General features: G+C 39.2%; 1 protein-coding gene across 2 annotated transcripts in view; it reads left to right on the forward strand.

Moving 5' to 3' along the window:
• The window catches only part of Hrs (Hepatocyte growth factor regulated tyrosine kinase substrate), a 158005-nt gene that overhangs the window by 70389 nt on the left and 71203 nt on the right, over positions 1–16413 (forward strand). The gene's annotated exons all lie outside the window — the stretch shown is intronic.

Below are 16413 nucleotides of genomic sequence, written 5' to 3' on the forward strand. Positions count from 1 at the left end.
AAAGGTCTTGTTTTGCGAGTCATCTGGTTGTCTTTCTCCTTCTTCTAAATAATAATATTTATGCGTGATCAAAAACAATTGTTCCTGATTACTCACAAGAATGTTGGTAAAGCTTAGTTTCAGCTAACAGTCTTGATATTTATGCGCTTTATGCTTAACACTTACCATTACTGACGAGGGTAGAAGTAGGTATATAAGGTAATCATACTTCGACAAAATTTCCATTTTGTTCCTTATTTATTTGGTATTTTGAAGGGAGGATAAGCACTTAACAAATAACTTTCTTGGGATCACTTTTTGCCACTTTGAATAGCTGCTTATATGTGATTATTGCGATGGGAAATGTACAAAAATAAAGTAATTGGCTTTAATTACAGTTACAGTTATAAATTACTTTGGCAGCATGTAATCAGCAAAATTACAATTATGTCATAGAATGCCAGTCTTAACCCATTCGCCTCACATTTAAATACCATAGGAGTTCACTAAGAAATCACATTTAAATACCGCTCTACAGCCGTCATCACACTATTATTTAGAAAATCGTACAAAACCAACCAGTAAATATTCCTTTCTGCAAATTTGCATGCATGATAACAAAGTAATAAACTTACCAATGCTGCTATTTTAGTACGTCTGCTGGGTGTGGTACATCTCAAAACATTCTTCTGAGTGAAGAGCTGCGCCACACTTTTTGCACTGCCAGCAACTTTCGCTTCTTTTACCCTGGCTGTAGCACACAACACACCTTCTTGTGACTTTTGATTTCTTCTCTGTAGGGGGAATACACATGGGAAAGCAGGCCCACGATTTAGCTTGTAATCTGGTTGGGGTGGTGCTCGCTGAAGGTCGACCTCGAACCGAGTACTCCGGTAACTGAACAGTCTCTAGTAGCTGCTGTGCAATGCTAGTTCGGACGTCCGTGTAGCTCGTCTTTCTGCTAGCAACGATCTTGTGATACACACTGAAGGAATTGAAAATGCACATATCTAGGAGGTAAAAGAATATTTTCCTATACCCTTTCACTGTGCGTCGCATGCCGGGAAACAGAGCTGTAACCTGATCCTGAAGGTCAACATCACCCATCCCCATCTGGTATTCAAGGCCACACTTAGGCTTTATCACTTCTTCCCTCGGGGTTTGTCCTCTCTTTCGTCTTGAGTTTGCCTGTCCCTGTCATGTCAGCTGATTTGTGTTCAGTGGTGAGAAAGCAAACATCCTTGTTATCTTTCCACTTCACACACAACATACTGTTGGCAGCCCATGTCTCATACTCTCCACGTTTTAGTTTCATCTTACTGATATCACGAGGCATGTCTTTTCGGTTCTGTCTAACAGTTCCAATTACATTCATCTGCTTGTCGTGTAGCCTTTTGAATAAATCTGGGGAAGAATACCAGTTATCTAAAAATAATGTATGTCCTCGGCCTAACAAGGGTTCACACATGTTGAGAACAACGTTTGTACTTGCTGGCAGACTTGGATCCGTTACATCATCACCCACATAAATTTTGAAAGACAGTAGCCAGAACTTGGTTCACAAATTTTGTAAATTTTTATTCCAAACCTAGAACATTTAGACCTATTACACTGGACATATGAAAGGCGGCCTCTGAATTTCATTAGACTTTCATCTAGAGTAATGTCTTGTAAAGGTAAATATAATTCTGAAAATTTGGAGAAAAAATGTTGTATTATAGGCCTAATCTTTCTTAGTTTGTCATTAATATAGACTTGTTCATCGTCAACAAAATGTAAAAATCGTGAAATTATAATAAATCTTCCCCTGCTCATGGTTTCACGAAAAATAGGAGTGTTTATACACCTGTTTTTACTCCAGTATAACTGTACTCTTGACTTTCGCACTTGTGACATTAGTATAACTAATGCAGAATATGCCCTAATTTCATCGGGTGTAGTCTCAAACCATTTGTCATCGTCTTTCAACTTTTTTCTGGCAGGATTGCTCAACTGTTTTGCTGCATATGAATTTGTCTCGACAGATATTTTGTCAAACAAAGGGTCCAGGTATTCACAAAAAACTGAGAGTTCAGATAGTGGCTGCGTATCAAACTCTTTCATTAAGTTTTCACTAACCCCACTGTATTCACTAAACTTATGTACAAGAGGTTTATTGTCACTTTTTGTCCAGTTCCAGTTAGTCAAGTTAGTCTGTGCCATGGTAGAGCCCATTTCGAAAGACTCGGCACACCATCGTTATTTGTATCACTTTCCGTGTCATCAGAACTATTATACGCATCGCTAGTACTCGAACTAAGGACTTCAGGGTCTATTTCGTCGTTACAAACATCACTGCCTTCAATATCACTCCCTAAAACACTATCTATTAGCTTCCGTATTCCTTCTTCATCAACACCAGCACATCTGCTTTACGCCATGATGGCAACTGACAAGAGCGAATTTATATGGAGAAAGATTTTCTTATCTCATGTTCCGGAAGTGTGTGAGAACCTGGTGAAAGGGAAAAAACCGAAGCCACATGTGTAAACTTCAGCTCAGAATGCATACAAGTGCCGTCTGTGGGTTAGTGACTGAACTACATGGATTGATGTACAGCTGTGCATCGCCGCGAGCAGAGCTAGTCATTTGATTCATATGCCACGAATAACTATGACGAGCTAGGGTCGTCAAATGATGCGATTGGGTTAAGGAAATCTTTTTTTTTTTTTTTTTTCCCTTCGGATGGGGCTGGAATGATATCAGAGTTTCAGTTTTAGTGAAACAAAATGAAATAGCGTATGGCTTTTCGTGCCGGGAATGTCCGAGGACATGTTCGGCTCGCCAGGTGCAGGTCTTTCGATTTGACACCCGTAGGTGACCTGCGCGTCGTGATGATGAAATGATGATGAAGACGACACATACACCCAGCCCCAGTGCCAGTGAAATTAACCAATGATGGTTAAAATTCCCGACCCTGCCGGGAATCGAACCCGGGACCCCTGCGGCCAAAGGCCAGAATGCTAACCATTTAGCCATGGAGCCGGACTCAGTTTTAGTTATTTTTTAGGATAGGAGCATTAAGTGGCTATCATCACTAGGTGAGTCTAAACCATAGTTGGAAAGTAATCACAAGTAATTTAAATTACTTGTGAACAATACTTCCTTAGCAATTCTTACTTGTACATTTACGTCTTGAAATAAAATTTTAATCGATATTTCGTTGCTGCCGGGACAAAACCTCCTATGTGATAATGTTTTTGGAGATATACTGACCTGCAGCACATACATTATGAAGAGCGAGAATGCCTTTACAATATTCGCACATTATTTTACCTTATATGTCAGAACTTTACCGGCCAAAGTTCTAAGCTAAAATATTTCACATAGAAGGTTTTGTCTTGGCAATGACGATATATTGCATGCCTCTGTGGGTCAGTGGTACAGATCCCAAGTTCAAGGGTTTGAATGTAACAGAGGTAGTTGAATTTTTGAAGGGCGTAAAAGGAAGTCCATTCGACACACCATGTCATACGATGTGAGTATGCAAAAAATATCTGGTGACTCATTTGGTATTGAACACTTTGTTGGTCTCAGAGAATACAGAACCATTCTACTGTTAAAAAATACACTGGCGATGGCATAATGTCATTTTCCGTGCACATCTTCGCTTGACAAAATTTACTAACAAATTGAACTGTGGAGCTCAGAGTGGTGGTAATGGTGGTGATTATTGTTTTAAGAGGAAGTAAACTAGGCAACCATCCTCTATATAACACTAATCAGAAGGAAAAATGGAAGGGATCCGACACTTCGAAAAATGAAGATATCGGCCAAAGGAAGAAAAGGGCCACGAAGGGCGTGAAAATGAAAGACTCCCTAGCCCTCGCAAACCTAATAGCGTCGGGGTCAGAAAAGAACAAGAGTTGACCAAGAGAGATAGGATAGATGATAGTGAGAAGCCTGGCACAAGTAAGTGGATGCAATGCCAGGACTCAGCTGAGGACCCCGTGGTCGCCGACCCACGCTCCAAATATCAGAGCCCATGGGGCCCCTTTTAGTCGCCTCTTACGACAGGCAGGGGATACCGTGCATGTTATTCTACTGCCCCCACCCACAGGGGGAGGTGGAGCTCAGACTCCCCGACTCTCTTCTAAAATCACACGCTGGACAACATTAGAATTTTGACACCGGAGATTCGATGGCTTATCGCTAACTACAAGACTCGTGCACTTGAAACATATGGCGCGCGGCATTCGTACGTAACTTCGTGCTCTAAGTGACAAAAAAATGGAATATTCATAAAATCGTAATTTTGCATTGAACATAATATGTATGGATATAAAAATACGTCAAATACCATACTGAGCAAAAGTAACTGATCCCCAACTCAAACAAAAAAATCTCTAAAACTGGTTAAAATTTAACACAACAGAAATGATAATGCCCTTATTACATTATAATCATTCTACTACTGTTAAATCCACTATTGCCGTATAAACACGCAAACATGTAACATTGCTATCCTGGACAATTACCCATTACAACTGAACGTTCATCATACATCACTGACGTTATAACACCGAACAAAGAAAAATGAATAGGGTGACCAAAATGAACCACAGAAATATACATAAATGGTGACATAAAGAAACAAGCATCAGTTATGAAAGATGTAAATCACAGTATCTTATTGTTGTACATTGGATTCCATCTCAGCATATTGCTGGCGTTCTCTTTTATTTTATCCAGTGGCGGCTGGTGGTTTAAAAGTTCAGTGGTGCACAGTTTTTACCAATGATATAATATGATTACAGGCTAATTTTCAAATCTAGATACATCAACAATACCTTTTTATTATTAAAAATAAAACAAACATTTTATATTTCTATTTTCAGGAATATTACTATAACGCATTAACATTTTTTCATTTAAAAACTCTTTTACCATACTGAAATGAAACACTTTGAGGTAGCCTAATTCCGGTATTGAAAAAAATATCCTTTTGTAACGTATCTGGTTTCGAAATTAAACGTCGCGTTGGCCTTCCCATTCGTTTCACCTCGGATTGTTCCTCAGCAGTCCGTTGCGGAAACGGACCAGACATTAAAGATTGCACCGAATTCATAATCTGGCAAAATACCACTAACTGATAAAAACGCACAATAATAAAAACACACATGCTGACACGAATGTTTACACAATGAAATCAATAATCTACTTAGCTTGTACGCACATAACAAAGCTCACGACTATATTGAAAGAAATGGCGGTGTTTATTATCAAATTTAGAGACATTAGTTATATATCCAGCCACGGCCGACTTGATGCGTCGCTCTAGCCAGGACGAATGGCTCCAACTAGCACCTTACCGAGCGCAGCAAGGGATCAAAACAGCCGTGATCCAGCAGATGAACTTTCATCTGGTGTCGCTAGATGACACTCCTGTTCTATAACAATCTCACATTGAGCAGCAACGGTCTCTAGCGACTGCGCTAGTAGTTGGTTACGTAGGAGCACGGCCGATTTGATGCGTCGCTCTAGGTAGCTCCTTAGCGCAGCGAGGGATCCAGTCGGCCGTGGTAGGAGGAGCCAGGTTGATAAACCTCCATTTAAGCAATGTATAAGAAGCCACGCCTATCTTTTCCTCTCCCCGCACACCCCTCTAGCAGTCTAAAAGCACACTTCTAGCAGCCCCACGCACCCCTCGAGCAGCCTAAGTTTCATCCTACCTCAGGTTGACTTCTCGCTGCAAACTTTTCGACTCCTGCAGTGAACATCTAAGAGTAGCGGCTTGTTAAGTACCCTGTAGTCAATATTTGCTCTTTCAAGCTCTTGAAAGGTTTGTCTTGCTGAATAAAAATACAGTAGTTGAGTAATCCAAATGATAAAAGTTTACCTAAAATAAACATAAAATTTTAATGGGGGTAGCGCAAACCTGCAACCTTATGGAGAAACCGCCCCTGATTTTATCTAGCCATTATAACAGTTTTATGGCTCATGGATACATTTCTTTCCCTCAGTGGAATTTTTTTTCTTTGTCATCTTTTGGTTTTACATGTTTCAACCTGAAAATAATGACATAGGAAAAAAAATAACGCACTCATCTGTACAATATTTATCCTGCATGCACGTTACTTTTAATTGCAAGACACACCCGTATCACAACTTTTTTGCAAGATATTGGCATTAAATACAACCGTTTGTTTCCTGTTCATGAATTGGAATTGGATTCCTCATTAGGATTACCGTAGATACTTTGATTATTTTGATTAGACAATCTGATTTAGGGCTGGAATTGCAATAAAGGTTTAAACTGTTGGTGTTAGTAGTGTATTATAAAACTTAAGTTTAACTAGAGATTAATTTTACTACCGCTCATCTACCGTTTAAACTGAAGTTTAAGTATACATAACCTTACAACATGGCAGAACAAATGGATCTCGAAGATATTTTTGAGATGTTTGAAGAAATACTAAGTGATGACGAAGAAGTGGTACGAGTTTTCTGAGCAAGGGGACGTCTCTTTCATGTATGGAATGAAAAATAGTTTTTAAATGGGTTTAGGCTTACAAAACAGACTGTCATAACCCTACTTCAGCAAATTGGTGCTAGAATAAAACATGCAACGAAAGGGTAAGAATGTAAAAAATCACTTTTTTTGACTGTTTGAATGTCAAAAGTGTAAATTTTAGAAAAGAAAGTAACTTCCTTCTATTTCAGAAATCATGTTTTAGAACCCCTCAGTCAGCTATTAATAGCGTTGCGGTTTTATGCCTCCCGTAGTATGTTTATTAAAATGGGAGATTTCGAAGGAATTCATAAGGCCACAGTTTCACGGACTATACAAATATTTCTGTACTAATTGCACAAGCAATTCTATTTCCTTACAAGTAAAATTAGGACATTGTTTATTGCTTTTATCCACCATTTTACCTACAAGAAGTAAACAAAACATTATCGATAGTAATCTTTTCTTGCAAGTCACTGCAAAACATTATCGACAGTCATCTTTTCTTGCAAGTCATTGCTACTAAGATCGTATATTTCCTTCTTCACCTCAGTTTAACTTAGGCTGGCTATTATAAAACTCAACATCGGTTTAAACTCAAGTCACAGTTTAACTCAATCTTCATTTTAAACCCTCATTACAATACCAGCCCTTACGAGTTTATGCGTTTCACACAAAGTCTTCAGCTACTGCGAAAATGGTACCTGATATGACTAACTAATCTCGTACTGACAAAGTTTACCGGCACGAAAAAAGCTTGGGTTATGTACTCACTAGGTTGCTTAGTAGTCTGTACTTCGTGATGCCTTTCAAAGCAGTACAGTTTGTGGCTCCATTTAAGTCTTTCTAAGCACAGTGTACTGTTTGCCCTGTTTGTGCCATTCGTGTACTCATTGTTTTCAAGTATGCAAGGATTTCTCTTTGAGGCTACTCCCCGTTTAGTCTTAGCCATTAATCATTAGAAATATGTAATTTATTGTTACTCGGGACCTATTATAACCAGTCTGTACGTAATTAATCACAATTATCGATAACCGTTGGCAACTGAATACGCCACGCCATGTTGACATCAGCACCAGAACTCCAGGGAATAGCTCTACATATCTGACATTATTTTGTTAAATACATGAAGGTTTAAAGAAAGATAGATGCAGCGGTAATTTATATCCCCCACGAACCTACTACGCTGGCGTAGCAGGGGGAGAGGTGATACTCCCATGTGGCGCGTCCCAGGTGGCAGATAGGGGTTCCTAACCAGCTTGCCAGTGGATTTGAGGGAATAAAATACCTCTCGCGGACCAAACACACTACCCCTTGCGGGTGGGGGATCACATGTAGAATACACCAGCGGTATTCCCTGCCTGTCGTAAGAGGCGACTAAAAGGGGTGACCAAGGGATGATCAAATTAGAACCATGAGACTACTTGTAATTAGTACCATCACACAGGGAACACCATGGGTCACATGTATTTGTGCGTTTTACCACTATGTTAGGTATGCAATAGGTTTGTGATTAGTAGCAACAGTGTGTGAATCAGGATGAGGGTCTTGCAGTACCTGTGATTCGTACCCCTATATGAGTAACACCATGGGAAGAGACACCATGGTTCTGCCTTGCCTATGCTTAGTTCCCACTATGTGAGGAATACCATGGGATAGTTCGGGTCCCTGTGGTTAGTCCACTTATCTGAGGAACGCCGTAGGTTTACATTGCCTTTATAGGTTTGCGTTGCCTGTAAATAGCGCAGCAATGTGCGAAACACCATAGGTTGTGTTATATGTGCTCATTACACTACTTGTGAATAGTACCATAATGTGCGGAATACCTCAAGTCTACGCTCCTTTTGATTAGTACTGCCAAATGGTAAATAGCATGGTTCTACTTTCCTAGCGATAAGTACCGTTACGAGGGGCCAATGACCTGGATTTTGGACCAGTTTCGACTACAAGCATAATCGAGTCAGCAGCATGCTATAGAAGCAGTTCCTTGGTCAGTAATACTATTGTTTTGTGCCAGCTTCTGTGCATCGAGGCACTGTAGGTTGGTTCCACTGATCATTTTAAATTCATATCCATCCATTCATTCTTCGTCCTCACGCTTTGAATTCTGGTCAGTGGAGGATTTTGGACTTTTAATTTGTCATAACATTTCGTCTCATTTCGTACCATTTGAGGCCGATGACCTCGATGTTAGGCCCCTTTAATCAACAAGCATCATCATCATCAACAATTTAGATCCCATGTAATACATATATACAGGGTGGCCCAAAAGTAGGTATACAGTTACGTATACAGCTGTATTTAATCCTGTAGGTTCTCAAAATGTCCACCTTCGGCGTTGATGCATTCATGCAACCTGTCTCCAACACACTCACACACAGTGCGACACAAATCCCGGTTAGTATGAATTTCCTCAAACACATTAGCAACGAAAGTCTTCAACTGTGGTATTGTGATGGGTTTTCTGGAAGAAACCTTATCCTTCACTACTCCCCAGAAGAAGAAATCCATTGGAGTAAAGTCTGGGGAGCATGGTGGCCACTCAATGCTCCCCTGTCGCCCAAACCAATGCTGCAGGAATGTCTCGTCTAGGTACACACGGATTGCGAAAGAAAAATGTGGTGGGGCCCTGTCCTGTTGAATGAACGATTCTGTGAATTTGGGCCATGCTTGCAGTTGTGGCACCACAGTGTTCGTCAACATCTCCAGATAGTTGGGACCATCAACGATTCCATCGAAGAAGACAGGACGCACGACACCATTGCAGGAAATGCCACACCAGACTGTGACACCTGGCTAATTCAATTGCGTAGTCATAATGACATGGGTTTTCATTGGCCCAGTACACACAGTTATGTCTGATGATGTGACCAGACAATTTGAAACAGGCTTCATCTGTCCACATGATGTTCGAAAGCAGGTCTGGTTGTTCAGTCATTTTGATTGCACGTTATCTCTCAGAACTGTAGTTTGTGGTCTGGATTGTCCTCCAGAAAACCATGCAACCATCGGGGGCGTACGGCTTAAGGTGCATCTGGTGCATCAGACGTTGTAATGATGTCCTCGGGATAGCCAGCTCCAAAGACTCGCGTCCCTTTGACTTCTTGGGACTGTTCATGAATGTGAGGGCTACCTTCATCGCATTTTCCTGTGTCTATGTCGTACACAGTCGTCCAGACTTCGGTGCATTAGTGACGGAACTCGTGGCCTCAAACTTGTCTCTGATGCGGTAAATCGTAAGACGTTACGGCACTGGAAAATTAAATTCCTCTTCCCACACCCTGTGTATGGTCTCAGCATTTTCATACTTCCAGTAGGTCTTCAGGATCCACCTTCTTTGCTCCTCGCTCAGATTTCCAGCCATCATGTACGACAGCCCTCTTGGAAACAAAAGAAAGGGCAATAATCAATTGAAATTAAACACCCAAAATTAGACATTAATGAAACGAACTGGGGGGGGTGTGTGTGTGTGTGTGTGTGCGTGTGCGTGTGTGTGTGTGTGTGTCAGGGACAGGTTGCAGGAATGAATCAATGCCGAAGGTGTGTATGTAACTGTATACCTACCTTTTGGCCACCCTGTATATATACAAACGATGCCTGGGTGTAAAAAGGGAGATCTCTGGGACCCATCAACAACTGCTGGCCGCAGTACTACGGAGATCTCCGGACCAGTCGTCAGTGTGTTAATGTGTAGCGTGCATTGCTATCTTAATCTCTATTTGACATAAATAGAGCAACGCTTTTTGGAACTCATAATCTCGCCGACAATTTCATCAATAATCAATGAAATAGGTGCATAAAAACAAGAATTTTCGTAGCCCGTCACCTTCTGTCGGCTGTCACCTATCGTCAGCTGAAGAACTATGAGAATTCGCAGGGCTCATTACTCACATAGCACATCAGACATTTGTAATCACATAGGGCATGTTACCATGGGCACACTATCTTGTACAATGATTTTCAATACCAATATAAATGGTCCGTTACTGGACATTATAAATATTCCTGCTAACTCATTCCTGGTTGCCAGCGTTTTTCCCCCGTGTGCTAGGCTGGCCAACAGCGCGTGCATTGTGTAGCTGTTCTAGGGTTTTCTTTCGTTTGAGATTACACTCTTAATCGAACCTATTCGTTTTCTGTTTGGTAGTGAAGCCTTGTGTAGTTGGTCAGTTACAATTTCTAGTGCTTCATCTATATGTTGTAAGCTGTTCTGCCTTGACAATTTATTTATTTAGCGTATGGCTAGAGATAGAGCATCTATTGTTATAAGATCTTCATGATTGAGAGTTCTTGTATCTATTCTTCTGGAATACTTGTATCTAGTCATTGCTCAAAGTTGAGGTTTGTTATGGACAGTGGAGAATAGATTTTGTTGCAATTGGTATATGTTTTCTTACTGAAGCTGCACCTGTGGTCCACAGTCCTTCTTGATTTTTTGTGACGATTCTATCCCCTTTATAGAAAACAAGATCAGTAGTGCTTGATCCATTGTAGGCAATGTAGGTCTTCTCTTCTCTCTTATTTATTAGATTATAGCCTTCTTCTGTTAGCATTTCGAGCACAAGATTGGATTTTCGAAGTGGTTTATCAACACAACAGTTTAGATCACCTTCTATGATAACGTTGGTGTTATTGTTTGTTTTTGAGGTAGCTGTGGAGAGTTTCTCTACGACGTCCCGTGATGAACTTTCGAGACTAATATAAACGCCAATTATGTAGATGTCAGTTGATTTTACTATTACCATATTTTCCTCTGTGTATGTTTCTTTTAATTTACCAATCGTAGGTTTCAGAAAGCATGAAAGTCCCTATTCTCTTCTGCCTTCAATTGGTTTTGCGAGAGCATGAATTCCGTAGAAGTCTGGAATGTCTATTGGTTGAAGTAGGAAGGTCTCTGTAATTATCAGTGCATCTGCTTGTTTTATCAATTCATGTGGTATCAGTGAAAGTACATTTTTCAGCCCTTCTGCGTTCCATAATATTATCTTGACAGCCTTTGTTTTACTCCAGGGATGCCCCTTCATTTCTTCTCTGTGAGAAACTAAAACGTCTTACTAGTATTCCCTTAGGCCAGAAATGTGGGTCCAAAGTTTCTTCCAAGTGAGTGAAAAGAACACCAATTTTTGAAGGCTTTCTTTTCACCAGGCATCTTCAATTCTTCACACACTATTTGTCCCTCAATTCCATTTTTGATGAGGTACGACTTGACTTTGTCCATTGTGATATTATTCTTTATTTTGCCACGTATAGGCATGCAGTTTTGTCAGCTGCTTGTAAACTGTCCTCACCTTCCTTTATTCCAATTACTGCTTGTGTGCGGTGTTTTTTTCCTCTTTTGGATTGGGTCATGGTCTAGAGTTGATTAGAGTTTTCCATTACGTCATTATCAAGTTCATGAGATTCTTGGGAATTTTTTGGAATTATCACATCCATGCCAGTATGAGAGGTGTTGATTGGTTCAAGTTCACTGATTTGAGATGAACGATTATTTTTGTTGTACGAGGATGTTTGAGTGTTACTCAAACATTCAGGTCATTTAAGAATATCATTTGACATCAAATCGGCGTTTGATTTTGAGTCTTCTATTACAGTTGGGTTTGGTTTTATCGAGGTTTTTCCCAGTTGCTCTCGGATAGTATGTCTAATTATTTCCTGAATATTAGTCATTCTTCATCACATGCTCCCATTTTCTGAGTTAGTTGTAGGATTGTATTTTCCATGGCACCTGTTATTTTTATCTTGGGCATGCATATGTCACATAACCAGGTGAGTTTGCATTTGTCTCTAACTGATCAAACACACCTTTGGTCATACAGCACTTCCAGTCAGACCAAGAATTGCAAATTTCACATTCAACTGAACTATCATTATCGGAAAAGGGTTTATGACATTACACTCTTCCAAATCCTTGGGCTGTTTTTTATCTGACATGGTGTTATTAAAACTTGATATTTCAGTATTTACAGCAGTATATCTTTCAGATGATCTTCTTTGGCAATCAAGATGTCTCCTCACTAACCTTAAATACGTGAGAATTAAGTCTCCAGAATCATCAAAATAGTTTAATCACCTTCAGGATAACACGTTTATATGATCACTATAATAATATGACTAAATATATGCAACTGTATTTATACACTTCACAATATTTCTCTAGTATCTGACACTAATTCAGAGCACTCATTGACACATTAACTATGCCTCCTAAACAATTTTTTTTCTTTTTCTTTCTGAATAGTCTTTGGTCAACTAAAACTATTCAAAATCTATTTTGAAAGCCTTAAGGAAAACACTTCACCTTCTTTTTTTATAGGACTTTCAGAGTAGCCTGTCACATCTCTCTGGTATTTTCCCTTGTTTTATGCATTTGTTGAAACACTTCCTGTAGAATTCAGGCAGAGTTTATTAAATGTTCGTTGTATATTTTATTTGGACCACAAACCTTCTTATATTTTGTTCCTTTGGTAGCATACTCTACTTCAACTGTTAAGTTATGTATTTGCATCTGGGATGAGCTGTAGTAAATATTTAGTATATTATTTACAACAAACTATTTACAGCTATACATATAATATAAAAGGCTATCTTATAAAGAACACATTCATCTTTATATACAGTAGTTTCATTTTTCCTTCCTTTTCTTTTCGTATTAATAGTGAGTGAAAGATATAATTTTCCAAGTAGTACAAAATACAATATTTGCACCTTGCTTTGTAAAATGTTGTGTATGACTTTACTTAACCTGTTTGAAGTTCTTTGTTATTTGTTAATTTCCATGGTACCATCCCTTTCAGAGGGCTTTGACAAAGTTAGTAATAAAACATATGAAATTAAGCCAGTTGGAAAGCATATCAATGAATGACACATATGTCAGTTTGATTTGTCAGTTTGACTGCAAACTCATCCCCAAAATGGGGAAATCTCGTAAAAATCTGGTAAATTACTTTGGTTGGTAAATTAGACATTTTACTAGTTTCATAGTTTTGAAGATAGGTCATATTGAAGTTGGGTTGGGTGGAAGAATATTATCTTCAGAATTAATTCTTATTATTTTTTTTTTTACAGAAGATTCTCTTCCTTTGCTATTCTCACTTTGCTATATTGGTTTAGTGTTGAATCAGGCTTGTCTCTTTCTCAGAGGAATATTAAATGGAACATTCCTGTGTTTAAACAATCTGCTTATCTAAACTGTCATAATCATTGTATTTAGGTTAATTTTTTTGAGTGTAAGTGGGTGACTAATTATTTAATTTGGTGGGTCTTAGTATTAAGGTCTACAAATTTTTAAATACTGGAAAATTTATTACCTGTGTCATATATTGGCATTACCACAATATACAGTCCTTCAGGAACTGGATTGCTGGTGGACACCCCATGTGAAAGGAAACCTCTCTGTATAGGCTACGTTTATTAATTAGTGAAATGGATGGTATTAGTGTTGAGCAATCGGGGGTGATAAAACATAGTAAAACTATGTGAAACGATACCTAGAGCAGCGTGAAGGATGGATCCTTCCTTTATGCTTGCCAGAGACCCACCAACTTGCCCCTAGAAGTATTCTTACTTATATAGAAGAATTAAAACAGATACTGAGTAAAACTTAGGAGACAATTTTCTGTGCTCCTATTGGCTGACTTGGGTCAACTGTGCCAAAGACAAGTTTTCTGTTGTCTCCAATAGAGTTCGTGTAATGTGTGGACTCAGGGCATCCACATTCAGTAAAAATAAGAAAACCATGCAGTTTGAATTTGTCATGTCGTATGCTGGATAGCTTTAACTTTTGTCACATTTTAGCTGGACTCCAGGGGATGCTTTAGGCCTGTTGACCAGTTTGTGTCCTTAATCTGGGAGCTTATGCACCCAGACCCTTTGCTTGGCTCGAGATTAGTGGTCTTGTCTAGTTCATGTCCTAACCTATCCACATCAGTAGTCTTGTCAGGACCAATATTCTAACATATCCAGACCATTGGTCTTCTCTCTTCATAATTCCCTGATGTTGGTAAACATCGTTTATTACTAGAGACGTCGTCCGAGCTGCACCATTCTGGTTCTCTGACTTTTTTTCCACAAATGCTCAATGATAGTTTTAGCGTAAAATATAAGTAGGGGAATTTTTTTAGCATTTCCAAGTTCAAAAAGAGGATTTGTTGCTTTTATTGTAACCTGTGTAGTCAGTGTAACTTCATCTCATGGTGTTTCGATAATGTGCAATGCAATAAGACAAATAGTTTCTCAAAAATTAAGAATACAACTCAGAATATAATGGCTGATGATATAGAGTATGGTTTGGAGCCCATTGCCTAAACTAAATAGCAAATTTATACCTTTCTAATTTTCTTGTTAATAGAAACCACCTTTCCAACTAGGTATTTGTTTGAATTGTGAAGGAAGTTTAAAAAAATATTTAGTGTTACAGTTAATATTTTAAAATATTACATAGCCTACACAAACTATGCCATTATTGTGTAGGTACACAAGAAGTAACTCCTTGAAGATACTGACACATTAAAAAAAAATGAAATCCATCATATATTATGAATTACTGGTAAACTAATGTTGATACAGTGAAAATGAATTGAATTTTCCCTCCCTATCTTTTCAGATCACCAGAAATTGAGGAAAAAGCATTAGTTTCTTGCAGCCTGATTTATTTTTATATGCACATTTTATAATAATTCCAATTAAAATATTTGTGCCTGTTATTACATTGTAGATCATAATTAGATCTCAGTAGTGTTTTATACTCAGTTTGTATGTTATCACAATAGGGTTGTATCACGCAAAACTTGGCCGCTAGGCAGCGTAATGGTAATACCCGCTATGCACTTTCCACTTCTCGATTGTTTTACATGATACTTACATGGAGTATTTCTAAATTTATGATGATCAAAACGAAACTATTACTTTAAATGCATGAAAATGAAATTACCGTATTCCGCTGATATTTTGAAAGAGAGGGGAAATAATATAGGTGCAATGATGATTGCAGATTTGAAAGTGGAATTGAAGGGAAAGGGCAGAAAATTATGTGAAGAGAAGCAACAGTTGACTGAAAGGGAAGGACTAAAAGTAGATTGAATGATTTAAGTGCAAATAGCCTTTTGAAAACATGCGTTTTATATATATTTTATGTTAGAGGTGTACATAAAGCACCATATTGGTACATCTGCAGTATCATAGGCTACATCCAGTACTACTGAATTGAATTTCTCTTCAGCGCACAAGTTTCAAGACCTTGTTTCAAGTCATAACACAGATATACCAAACTAAACCAAACCAAACCCCATGGCACTACAGCCCTTGAAGGGCCTGGGCCTACCAAGCGACCGCTGCTCAGCCCGAAGGCCTGCAGATTACGAGGTGTCGTGTGGTCAGCACGACGAATCCTCTCGGCCGTTATTCTTGGCTTTCTAGACCGGGGCCGCTATCTCACCGTCAGATAGCTCCTCAATTCTAATCACGCAGGCTGAGTGGACCTCGAGCCAGCCCTCAGGTCCAGGTAAAAATCCCTGACCTGGCCGGGAATCGAACCCGGGGCCTCCGGGTAAGAGGCAGGCACGCTACCCCTACACCACGGGGCCGGCACAACACAGATATAAATATTATAAATTTGGAATTGATGGTGCTCCAGTCAAATTATAGGTCACTCTGTGATTCAGGGTACACCTTCGCACACGGTGTTTAGGCTGCTTCCCTACTCCTAAATCTTTTTACTCTTGGGATTATTTCCAAGGGGCTGGTGCCATTCCATGAAAATATTGAAGGTACAGCATTCTCCTTAAGTCTTGGTCTTTCACCTAAAATTATTGAATAATACTGAAAATGAAAATCCTCAGCATTTTCAACCATTTGACCGGGTCAGGAATGGAATGAATGAAGCAAACATCTAGCAGCGAGGATAGGCATTGTGCCAGCTGCCGAAGGCTGTCACACTCCTCTGGGGC

Source organism: Anabrus simplex, chromosome 6, assembly GCF_040414725.1.
Source record: "Anabrus simplex isolate iqAnaSimp1 chromosome 6, ASM4041472v1, whole genome shotgun sequence".
NCBI classification, from domain to species: domain Eukaryota; kingdom Metazoa; phylum Arthropoda; class Insecta; order Orthoptera; family Tettigoniidae; genus Anabrus; species Anabrus simplex.